General features: G+C 39.0%; 1 long non-coding RNA gene across 1 annotated transcript; it reads right to left on the reverse strand.

Moving 5' to 3' along the window:
- Positions 1-1543: 1543 nt before the first annotated feature.
- On the reverse strand, positions 1544-9304 carry LOC122984689. Its single transcript, XR_006403951.1, has 3 exons — positions 9218-9304; positions 8791-8889; positions 1544-1950 (listed from the first exon to the last, which is right to left on the reverse strand). It is a non-coding gene; the product is annotated as an uncharacterized LOC122984689 (long non-coding RNA).
- Positions 9305-13318: the final 4014 nt, after the last annotated feature.

A 13318-nucleotide genomic window follows, 5' to 3' on the forward strand; every position in this document is an offset into this window, starting at 1 on the left:
GTAACAGACATATTACATGTACACAAACTACAGATCACTGCAGTAGTGTTTAGTGGCAAATTTGGTTAAACAGGACACACACACACACTAGACAAAGGATTTTGTCTGGGAACTGAGAAAAAAAAAGTTTTAAAAAGAATGCTTTTCCCAGATTACAGGCAACAGTGATTTTATGTCACACCAGCTTGAAGATTTAGGATCTGTGACTCGATGACAGATTGGAATTTTCCAGAGACAGATTTTTAGTGAGTTTTCTCAGTTGCCCTGAATGCAGAAGTCCCTGGACAACAATAGCTTTTTTGGGCAGAGGGACAAAACAAAGAACAACATCCTCAATCATTTTGATGGATCAAACCCTTTCGTCCTCACCCTTCACATGCATACACACACACACACACACACACACACAATCATTTTGTGGAAAGAAATGTGTGCTATACAATAACATACTGATTTATAATCCCCTTTGTAAAATTAAGAATTCAAACAACCATGCTATGTGTGTGTTTATGTTTGTGTATAACCTATTCTGCTATAACAGCTCCCCGAGGGTGTTGCTGTGCAGTAAGAGTGTATTCTTAGTCCTTTTTTAAAAAAGCCTCCCATCCCACATGGCATTATGTGTTACATATTCAGTACATGATATGTGTTTTTGTGCATGTTGAGATTTTGGTAAATCATTTTGAGATCCGTCCAAGGTAAAACAGCAAAAGTTATAGTGTAGTTTTTGTTTCACCTTAGATTCTAATGTTTATTTAACCAAAGAGGCTGCATGCTGCTGCTGCTGGGTAAAACTTTTTTAATTCAGAACTTGCTCTCTGTAAGTAATCTGAATTTCCATCGTCCCTACACACAGAATAAACACCATAACATGAAAATCAATATTAAAATATCTGTATAATTTGAAAAATGCAACAATATCAATTGGAGCATAAGTCAGTATTTTCTCAATCTTCTCAACATAGCTTTTATAGATTAAAAAAATTAAAAATTCAGTCCCACAGTTAATAAATGTGGGTTGCTTCAGTTCGCATCAACCACTCGTTCTTTGTACATCATAGAATCAGTGTGAAACAATGATGAAAATAAACAGAAAATGTCAAGGAATCCAGCAAAACATTTATATAACCCAGAACCATCTGTGGGAAGATGTTTTGTTTTCTTTACTGTGCTGTTGCACTGTGTGTGTCTATGTGTGTGTGTGCATGTGTGAATGGTTCAGTGATATTTGAAATCTGAAGATAAAGCTAGTTAGTAAAGGAAAATGTGGATGTATGGGGAGAGGGACAGATGAGAGGAGGAGTGTAATCATGAAAGAAACAGGAAGTAGAGTGATGGAGTGATGATGGAGGATGGATTGGAGTGAGGGAGGAGGGCAGGTGGAATGCAGGAAAGATGGAAGGAGAGATGGAGGAATGATAGAAGGATGGTGGGAGTATAGCGAGAAGGAAGAGGAAGGGAGGAAGGAATGGAGGGAGGGAGGGAGGGAGGGAGGGAGGGGGAACAACAGTGGGAAGGATGGAGGAGGAACAGTATGTCATGTGTTGTTTTATTCTCATCCAGAGGCCAGTGAGAGGAGGCAGATACCTGCTGATTATTCAGTTGTATTATCTAACACTAAAGAGAGAAAATGTGAGTGTTTGTGTATTTGCAGAGCATTAGATAAGAGCTGCTGTTGATATAAAGCAAACATTTACACTCTTCTCACTCTTCTCTTCACCTCTCAACTTGTCTTATGTGATTATTCCCCCTTTGTCTCCCCCTTCTTCCCTTCCTATTTCATTCCCATACTCTTCTGGTTGTCCTCTCCTGACCTTCCCTGCCTTCTTCTTTGCTCTATCACTTTTTTCCTCTCTTATCCCTTCCTCTCCTTTATTCGCTTCCCCCTTTCCTTTCATCTCCTCTTTTCCGCAGCATCCTAAAAGGATATTTTCATGCTTCACATCCAATCTGCAGCAAAGAAAAAAAAATCATTCTTAAAAGATGTCTGAACTCTAGTCAACATACGTTACATAACCAAGCTCTAACAATGCATAGAACTACACACACACATGCCGTTAAGAGAGGGCGGGAAAGAGGATGTAGAGGTAAATAAAACTGCTACATAAGACATGCATCAATGCATCTCACCACTACCGCGTGTACAGTCATGTCTTTGCATGTGACTGCTGTGGAGCATGTAGATGTTCCCTCGAGGAGGACGGTCTCAGACTCAGCCACAACATTTACATTCACTGAATATGTGGTGTGTGTGAGTGTGTGTAGATTAAAAGGAGCTACAGAATTCCCCGTACACTCTGATTTAAATATTTATGTTTTCTTCCACCGTCATACTCTACATGTATTTTACATCCCACATATTAGGAAACGAGAGCGTTATCCGAGTACTCTCCTCCTCTCCCCTTCACATAGAGGCAGCTCAGCTTTGGGTAAGAGGTAATACCTTTAATTTCACATGGTGAACAGGCGGATGCAGACTTCTTGTTGCGTGAGTGGAGGCAGGAATAGAGTGGCTTACCTGCCATGGGAGAATGAATGTTTGATGAAGCTGATTTTGTCTCTCGACACATTGATGAAATGTTAATGGGCCAGAGAGAGGGGACCAAATGAATGAGTGTCTGCATCACTGTATGGACATGTGTGACTGTATATGTGTCTAGGTACATGTCTGATTTCTAAAACTTAAAGTCCAACTGAAACTGAATTATATTTTATTTTTTGTCTTCTACAGCATATTCATCTGTTGTATAAATTGCATGTTCTGTGTTGTACTCTGAGAAACCAAAAGGGAGAAAATGATATTTTACATTGTTTTGGTCTCACGATGGTGCCCCCTGTTTTTGCATCAATAGCCCACTTTTACTTTCCGACGTAAGTCTCCTCCTTATCTAACTTACAAAAATGAGTACATGTCTTGTCTTGCATCTAAGCATTCAAATGAGCCACCAAACAAACATTCATCAGGGAAATGTGCACTGCTAACATCAGTTTGCGCACCAGACAGCTAATCAGCAGCCCCTTTTTCCTTTTAGATACCAGTGTGGTCCTTATTATTCAATACCGCTGCTAACAACACACTGTCTGTCCACGACCACGACTACAGCACAAGTTTGTTCACTTTAGCTGTGTCCCAATTCAGGGGCCGCATGCTTCGAAGGACGCTGTCTACAAAGGTTTGTCCTATGTAGACAGCGAAGGCTGTAACCGAGTGTTGCTTAATGAGACAGTCTGGTCTACGGAGGATATCCAGCTGCGTCACTAACTGTTCCCGCCCTTACCCTTGCGTCACGAAGCACCACTCCTGTCACCTAGCAACCTTTACAGCTGCAGTTGATAATGGGGACACAGCCAGTAGAAATAGAGACAGAACTTTTAATTTTATTATCGTGGCAACCCATCCAGATCCAGCAGCACCACCAGGGTCTCCCCTGCTCAGCTGAACCAAGATATACACAAACACATTTTCTGAAACCTAATATTTCTAAAACTGAATTTATGAATCTTAAGGACCTGCAGACATTCTGTTATACTCTTTCTTATGTACTTTATTTATGTTGTGAATAACTGTAAAGACTGCTGTAAATGAAATAAATAATGTATTAATAAACAATTACTTTATTTTAATTAATTCAATATTTTTTTATTGAGAGAGAAGAGCCTTTTCATTTGCTCTCTCTGTCTCTCTCTGCAGCAGCGGATTTGCTGGCAGCACCAGCTCAGCTTCAACACACGTACCTGACTGTACTGTGACAAAATAATCTGAACTCCAAGCTCCACTAACACTTTTTTCCTCACAAAAAAAATAAATGAATAACCTCATTGACCGAGAGATGCAGTAAATGATGTTATTCGGTCTGTAATGTAGCTATAATAAAAATCCAAACTGTTCTGTAGCTTAATAAAATGGAATTTAATATAGACTGATCTGTTCATTTTAATACATTTATATTTATTGAAATGTGGTGATATCTGTGCATATAGAGCCCCAGAAGCAGTGCTGTCGATGAGGGATGTTGACTGCCCAGTCATCTCAGGAGCTGGGCTGCTAGCAGCTGAGATGACCGGCTGGTCTCGCCCAGTCAGCGGCTCCTCACATATCATCCAAGCAAATTTACAAACAGGCATTATTTGGATAAACTGACCACATATTGGGAATCTACATGGCTATTTTCTCACCTGAAAAAATCTTAAAACTTAATAAAGTGATATATCAAGTCTTACAGTGAAAATTACAACAATCTCCGCCATTGCTGCTGCCAGGCCATGAAGGATCCATCCGTTGGCTCCTCCAAATTTGGGCAAAGAAGGCGGCATTTCTCAGCCACATTTGAAGGAGCCTTCAAAATTGGACAGCCTTGGTCGTGCCACTGTGACGCATTCAGTCCACTGAACACAGCTTTTGTCTCTTGTCACCCTGCTTGTGCTCAACCTGCCAGTTGCTGTCAATCAAATGCAGACACAGAAAACACACCTCCACCCAACTGAGACAAAAGGCAGCATTTGTGATATTTACATCTCATAAACTCCTTTTTTCTTCCTTTTTCTCAATACATTTAAAAACCTATTGACATTATCTTTGACTGCATAAAGGGATGACTAGGTGTGATTACAGTTTGGAGTTTAAAGGGGTCATATGATGCTTTTTGTGGTTTTCTGTTACTTATATAATGTTCTGATGTCGTTGTCAAAATTCCGAAACTTGAGGTTAACATATGTAGAAATGCTCCCTTCAAGTCAAAAGCCCAGGCTTCAATCTGCTCTTAATGCTTTGTTTGCAACGTTTTTTTCTACCCTGCCAATGAGCTAACGTGGGCTTGTTGCACATGCCCATAAACGGCCATCTCTTCTATAGCCTTTGTTACTAAGGTTGTTGCCAAGCCAACTCTTATTTGCATTGTCCACTCTCATATTTCAGATCAGATTCTGTCTCGAACATGTACGGCTGTATGTGAGAAATTGACATTTAGTGAAATCCTACTACTATAGTTTGTTTCATGGTTTATTGACGTAGTCTTTGGAGCTGGCGAAGTCTCCCAAGGGGCAGCTTCCAAGAGCCGGCCAATCAGTACAAAGTGCGCTTATTGGGAGGGGGGCTTACAGAGACAGAAGCTAAAATGGCCTGTTTCAGGCAGAGGTTCAACTGAGGGGCTGCTTAAAGTTTCTGTATAAGATAAATAGGGAGTTTTTTTAACTGAAAATCATGCAAAGATATTCCAGTACAGCCCCAGAATATATGTAAATATGGACCTGGAAATGTGCATAATATGTCCCCTTTAAGTAAATAAATGTAGCCTATGTATAAAATTATATGTTCATAAGTGATTTTGTGTGAGTTCATATTCTGTCAGGGTGTGAACGGGATATTTAGGGGCACCTTTATACATTTCATCCTGGTTTACTTACATATATCAATGATAAATCCTATTGAAGAAAACAGTAGAGTGTCTGATCAGAAACACAGTTGTATGGCAACTCAGCCAGGAGCAAACAAGTATGTAGCAATAACAACTGAGGCAAATGAAATAGACTCAAATGCCCCTGATGCAGATAATTAAATGACAATAAGAAGGTGTTTGTGGGTTTCATTTAGTAAACACTCACAGTAGAGAATACATGAGTTACCTGTCAATGACTGAAGCTATTGGCAGGGAATACAAAATAACACTTCCTCACTACTATGTGTGTGTCAACAGACAGAATAGTTTCTTCCGTTAGTAAGATGCATATTTTTGCATTTATGTGTGTAATCTGTTGCTGAGAACATTTAAGCATCAGTTACTGCATAAATTACATACTAACATCTGAATAAAGGATGACAGCACTGCTGGTTGCCTGTTTTCTTTTTATCAATTTGTTATGTCTTAAAAGCCTGAGATAAACCAAAGATCTTCTTATCTATTATTTGATTTTTGGTCTTCACTGCTTGAGGGGACACATTTAGGAAAACCTTTTTTAAAAAATATTGGTAGTTAAGTTGGGTATGGTATTTTTATAAACATCTGAGACATCATCAGTCAGCATTTTAAATCAGTCCTCTTTTTTGTTTCGTTGAAGTTTCTTATCTTGGAAATCTTTCCTTCCCTCGTTGGCTGACAAGTAGATACAGCAAGAAGGGAAAACTCAGGAATGCCTGAAATGCCAGTGAAGTGGGGGCTGATTTGGACCACATTTGAAGTGTCTTTGGAAGCATTTAACTAAAAAGCAAGGACTGTCTGTCTTTCTATCTGTCTGTATGTCTGTATGTGTGTCCTTCACATATCTTGAGAACCAATCCAATCTACTTCACACTTGGCAACTATATTGCTGGGGACCCAAGGATTTGGACCCAATTTGGACTTGCTACACGTTCAATATTAATAAAATTTGAATAAACAGGCGATCAGTGAGCCGCTCCGCTCTGCAGCAGCAGGGCGGGGCTTCAGGGCTCTGCAACTGCATGTCATATGAGCACATCCGGAGACCATAACTGTACAGCAAGTCAGAGAAAAGTTTTTTCACATGCCATGTTCTAAAAACAGAGAAGTAGACAGTGAAAACACAGCTTTTAATCAAGAATGGACAGACTCGTGGGCTACTTCTCACCGGCAGTTCCAAACCAGTATGTCTCATATAAGCACAAATCTTTTGAGCAAATATACCCACTCAAATGATCCGAAGTGAATCCACAGAAAATAAACTATCTAAGAGTCCAATATGGTCTACCCACTTTATTTTAGCATGCACATTTTTTCAAAAGCTCTCTGTTATGTGTTTTATATTTAAATGCAGCCCTCATTATACTTGAAATGAGAATAGTTTCACTTACAGTGCTTAACATCTGTGTATAATACAATGTTAGTTTCTTTCATGTTGTTGGTGTATATACTCATTCACACCTCACATCAACAGTATTACTTTCTAAATGCAGCAGTACCAGAGTGAAGATTAAGAGCAGGGCTGTAGTGGTGAAATAATTTTATACTTGTTAAAGTATGCATAACTGCTGAGGCGGGCTGCTATTTCAGAATTTTAGAGGTGTATAACCAGCATTTGTTGGCATGTTTACCCTCCACTATAGCCCTGATTAAGAGGTAGGGTACAGTTTTAAGCAAGCAAGTAAATAAATCATAAGTGCAAGCTAAACTGAAAGTCGCTGTGCCCCCTTTGTCTGAATTAATTTTATAAGTCAATCGCCAAATTAACTGGCAACTATTTTGATTATCAATTAAAGTAATTTTTTAGGCAAAAATGCCAAAGTTCTCTGGTTCCAGCTTCTCGAATATGAGAAGAAACAAAGAATATATTTCTTTGTTTTATATTACATTAAATGGAATATCTTTGGGCTTTGGACTGGTTAGACAAAACATGACATTTGATGACATCACGTAGGACTCAAAGAAAATGAGAGACAGTTTTTTTAAAAATAATGATAGTGAAAATAACTGTAAGTTGCAGCCCTAAAATGGTGATACCCTGAGGTATTCCACCTGGAGTTCTATGATCCAACACTTTTGCTACTTTGCATTCCTCCTACCAACAGTACAGTGCTTATCTCTGTCCTCATCCAAATTTATTCCCTCTCAATTTTTTCCCTCATTCCATGAGTTACTATTGCTATGTTCTGATTAACAGGTTGATATAACAGAATACACAGCCTATTACAGTAGGTAATTTGTGGATTAAGCTTATTTTCATTTTGAATAACTTTAAGTTTCAACAAACATATAAAAAGCTGTAAAACATTCAATTCTGGGCAAACGACAAATTCATAAATACTTCAGTATACATGTCAGGCTGATAGACAGATACAGTTTACAGTGACATTTACACATGGCTGTTTTAGACAGATATCATCATAAATTCCAAAACATCTTCCGTCTGGCTAATGCTAATGTAACTGATGATGCTGTTATGCAAATAGATGCTTATCAGCGCTAATGCAAGTGCTCCAGGGCATACAATGAATGTACTTGAATTCTAAAGAGGGGTGAATTTAATTACAAGTGAATTTAATTATAAAGACTTCTTAAATTAATGGTTGGGGCCAAACTTTTGGTTATACAAGATGACAGTTATCTTTTGTCATAATGTGTCCTGGGTGTCAAGAGGTTAGAATGTGAACTGACAGAGAAGCAGTTCTTTATCCCATCTTAACTATGGCCATCCCTGCCAGTCCACATAATCTCTGTGTATTATCTTTCTGCTACAGAGCCTGTGAAATAACGCTGAAGAACACTTGCTCTCTGTTCCTTTCGGTTATGAGCCATGGAGATGGTAAAACACACACACACACACACACACATATATATAAGCTGGTAAGCTGGCTGTATCTAGTCTATTTCTTAAATAATGCAGCTTCCAAATCATTTATAGTGCCCTCCTTACAGGTGCCAACATATCATCTAATAGCTTGTTTGTTTCTGGGGCGATCTATGTGATCACAGTGCCTTAAACCCACCATCCCCGCATGAAAGCCATCCTACCGGCAATGTTGCTACTTCTAAGCATTTACACATTTATAAAAAGGTTTTCGAGGAGGCAGTGAACAGGGTTAAGGGTGAGCTGTGAGGGATAAGATAATGGGATAGACATGCCTGCTCTGTTTGATAACCATTTTAAGCTTTTTTATTTCTTCCTTTACCCATGATTCACAGACTCATTGTGCTTGTGTGTGTGTGTGTGTGTGTGTGAGAAAGAGAGAGAGAGAGAGCGTGTGTGTGTGTGTGTGTGTGTGAGAGAGAGAGAGAGAGAGAGAGAGAGCATGTGTGTGCGTGTGTGTGTGAGCAAGAGAGAGAGATATTTTGGGTTTACCTTGATTTCTTCCTTGTTTCTTTGCCACGTGTCTGTCCACCCTCAGATCTTGTAACTGTTCCAGATGGTTATGAGACACAAACAGTCAACTCACTAAAGCTGTTGGTAAAAAAAAAAAAAAACATCCGAACAGACTTTTTAACACAGAGTTTCCTCAGGTTAAGACAAACTAAACAAAATTTGATGTTTAGAGTGAAAATACATTTCTCTGAGAAACAAGAAAAAACTTTAAACATTATAAAGTTGTACTTATCAGCATAGATTCAGTAAGTTCTTTGTATGAATCCAAACAGCTTGTGCTGTAATACACATGCATGAACTGTCATGATTAACATATATTACATATTGGAACAGGAAGAGATCATGAAGGTTCAGGGAGAAACAGCGTGCAGTAGAGCATGAGAAGGAATCACAATTTGCAGCTTACAAGAGAATGCCATGTTGAGGTGTCAAACATGATTTCAGATTGGTCAGATCAGCTCATGGTCAGCGCATGTGGTTCTCATGACTTAAATTCCTGCCTGAAACAATGCAAGCCTCATTTGTGAGGAAAGTGGGTCAATGCAGCAGCAACAGTAACAGGATAGAGAAAAGAAAAACAAAGAAAAACTTAAAAATAGAAACATTAATATAGCAGAGTCAGTGATATGTGTGTTGTGTTATTAGGGTGTGCAAACATTAAAGGTGAAATTTACAATCTAATCTTATTTTATGGAGAATATGCTTAATATAACAATTCCTAAAATTCTTAATTCAGGTGTGAAATATGTGGAACTGTTGTCACTAAGCAAGTGCAGCACATGCCAATTTATGTATTCAAAGATGCATCAGCACCAGGCTCAGATTTTAGTTACTTCACTAAACAATATGGACAAAAATAACTTACAAGTACAACATGGTAAGAACATATTTTATACTTTCCCAAGTTGTTAACTTTATCTGCCTTCAGTGGCTAATTAAAACTTCCCTTTCAAGTATTTGTCAAGCAACTGTCAGGGCACTGTGATTGTGCAATGTGATTAGATTGGTCATAATTGAAAGCAGGCCCACCGCACCCTCTGAATGTATTCAAATGATGTGCTGCATGCATATTGGTGCCCTGAAATTACCAAAAATTCCTTACTGCATCCTGTAGGCGTAGGAATAATGTCTCTGATATGCTTTGCATCCTGCACCATTAATATGCAAAGATACAGCCAAGTGTGTATGTGACATTTTTCACAAAATGTAAAAGAATGTGTCCATGTGTAAAAAAAAAAAAAAAAAAGAAAGAAAAGAAAGAAAAATGGTGCAGCAATGTTTCTATATGCAAAGTATATCTGCTGCACTTTGAAGACAGTGCAGTGCTGGCACCCAGTCCCTGCAGCATCCTCCCAGCTGGCTGATGCTGGCACCATTTGGGCTATAGCTTGAATAAAAAAACAGCAAAATCCATTTGCAGTCACAACAACATAAATAAATACAGTTGATAATGTAAGCCCAAAGACAAGAAGTGGAATAGGTCAATACAAATTGAAACAGTAAAGGTCAGAGGATAGAGCAAATACCTGTGGTGTACAGTGACACCTATTGTACACTTGGAGATACATAGTGCTTGCTCAGACAAACAATGACACAAACAGACACACACATATGTACAGTAGAGACAACCACAAACAGCCTACAGAGGAAAACACACATACACAGAAAAACACACACGCAAACATGCTCAGACACACAACACTGCCAAAAACCCACAGATTTAGAATGTTTAATGCCTGCGAACAACTTTCTAAACTCTCTTTTTATTCATAAATGGAATTTCAAATCACTGCCCTAATTTCCCTTCCCTCTTCTTTCCTTTTCTGGCCCACTCGCTTGCGTCTCTTCTCATACTTGCAGTTGAAATGGAGATTGTGTTTTCACAGCAATGCAGAGAAGACCTCCTTAAAACTGGCTCCCTTAATAATTCAGCATTTGAATAAAACTGGAAATCTGAATGTCACTGCATGTGATTGTGTGTATGAGTGAGACTGAAAGGCAGCATGTGAGAGAGAGAGAGGGAGAGAGGAGGAAAGGGACAAAAAGGCGGGGCAAGAAAAAGTAGTGGGAGAGAACAGGGAAGGAGAATGAGAGCAGATAGAGAAGAAAGAAGAGCAGAGGAAAGAGATACAGTGAATTTAGAGAGGGGTATAATAGGGTTTGAAAAGCCTTTTAACATTAGCACTTAAGCGGGCTACTAAGACAGTGTGCAAGCATGTTGATAGTACATACAGCTTGACTGTGTGCACTGTGTTTGTCTACTGTGCACTGGATGTACACAGTGTTAACTGCCTTTAAAAAAATCTAAGCATTTGAACTTTTTCTTTATTTACTCCTTTGGACTGGTAGTTAATATTCAGCAGAAATTTGACGTTTTGGGAAATCCAATTTTGGGAAATCCACTCATTTGTTTCTTGCCAAGAGTCAGATGAGAGAATAGATAACATTCTTATATTTGTGAACTAAATATAAAGCCACAGACAGCAGCTTATTGGCCTATCTTAGCATAAACAGTGGGTCAGCAGCTGTAGCCTGACTCTGTCCAAAGGAACAAAATCCACCCGCAGCACCTATAAAGCTCACCAATTAACATGTTTTGTAAAAGTAGCTAGTAAATATGACTCTGTGACAAGACTCCAGCTTCGAACCAAGAAGTAGTCCAGCACATAAACCCCTGTAAAAAACCATCATCATAGATTAACCAAACATGATATTAAGTGTTAATCAATGATCTTTGGAGATGCTGGTGGATTTTCCTTGCTTCAGCAGAGCCAGGCTAGCCGTTTACTCTAAACTAAGCTAAGATAAGTTAAACTAAGCTAAGCTAAGCTAACTATCTGCTGGCTGTAGCCTCATATCTATCGAACAAACATAACAGTGATATCAGTCTTGTCATCAGACACTCAATGGTGTTTAATGGATAACTATTATTCATGAAGTGAGGGTGCATTTTGTAAATTAAGCATGTTTGTCTTGTCATTATGTATTTTTCTGTGCATATCGGCACACACACACACACACACACACACAAACATAAGAGTTTGTGTTAATTCTATGACACCATGACGTTTGCTTGCACGTCTCTTGCTTCTTTAGTTTGTGTGCCTGCGTGGGTACCTGTGTGTACCCACTCTTCAAGTGTGTATTCAGAGGAGAAACGTGTATGTATAAATGTTTCTGTTTCTGTAAGAGCACAGTAAAACACAGAGTGTGTAGTTGCGGGCTACAGGCAGGTTTAACTGAGGCATGCAGAGTGTAACAGCATTCAAGCTGTCAACCCAGTTCACTAAGGGAACTGAACTAGACAGAAAATCTGAAACACACCGTTCTCTACTCAAAAAGAGCCTGCGTTATAACACTCACACTGACGGCGCTCTGAGCTCAAAGAGGCATGTGCCGGCTGTGGGTGGGCTTGCTTCCACTGAATTTCAAATGGATTTGACAAACAACAATAGAGTTGATGTGGCATTTTCAAATGTAGGGCAGTCATTTCTGTACACAGAAGGCAGCAAATATGAGGCTGTAAGGACTACGTTGAAATTGATTGTTCATTGGAATGGTAGTCTACGTGTGAAGGAAATAAAGGGATAAAAAAGGTGGAAATTTAAGGTGTCAGTAATGCTGCATACATTTGTCATGCAACCCTGTTGGGACATATTTTCATCATTTGAGTTCCCACATATCTAGCTCTCTAAAGGTTTTAGGTGGAAAAGAGTTCAATTGTAGCACACAATCTTTTTAATCCCACATATTTAATTAACATCAAACAACATTGGAATGAGGACTGAGCCCTTTAATCTGATGATTTGATTAATTGGCCAGACAACCCTTTAGTTGGATCCTCAATTTCCAAGTGAAAATGTCAAATACTCATTTTTTTGCCCCGTCATCGTTCACAAAATGTCAAACACTGACAATATCAAGCCAGTGTATTCCCACAGAGTGAGAGGAGCTGCCCAACCAAGCGATTAGACCAGCACAGCCCAGTCTGCCCAGGAATCACATTCATATCGGATGACTCTGCAGCACAATGTTTACATCAAATGCCAATGTTCAATGTCATATTACACATTACGTAGGTAATGTGCCATTAGCAAGCAGAAAAGTGGTTGCCAGGATGGCACCACTAAGATCAGAGCTCACCATCCGTCTCACACCAGCAATTAATCTTGGCCATTTCCTAACCTTCCTCAAGCAGTTTCATGTACCTAGACTGAACCAATGCTCCTGTCAGCGTAAAACAAAACAGAAAACAGTTGGACTGCTCACGGTTATCGCTTCCCTGCTGTGCATGCCTGATAATATTCAGACGGTGTCAGTATATTTAATTTGAAAAACAACTATCATCCACTTTCATAGTTAAATATGCTGACACAATTGACATTTTAGGGTTTCTATAAAACCATTTGTAGTCATATAAAATAGTAAGAATGAGAGGAAAGTCTAATTAATTAATTGATCAAAAGTTTTACTGTGTGAATTCTGTTGCATCTTGGAATATAGCAGA

The sequence above is a fragment of the Thunnus albacares genome, chromosome 6 (assembly GCF_914725855.1).
Source record: "Thunnus albacares chromosome 6, fThuAlb1.1, whole genome shotgun sequence".
NCBI classification, from domain to species: domain Eukaryota; kingdom Metazoa; phylum Chordata; class Actinopteri; order Scombriformes; family Scombridae; genus Thunnus; species Thunnus albacares.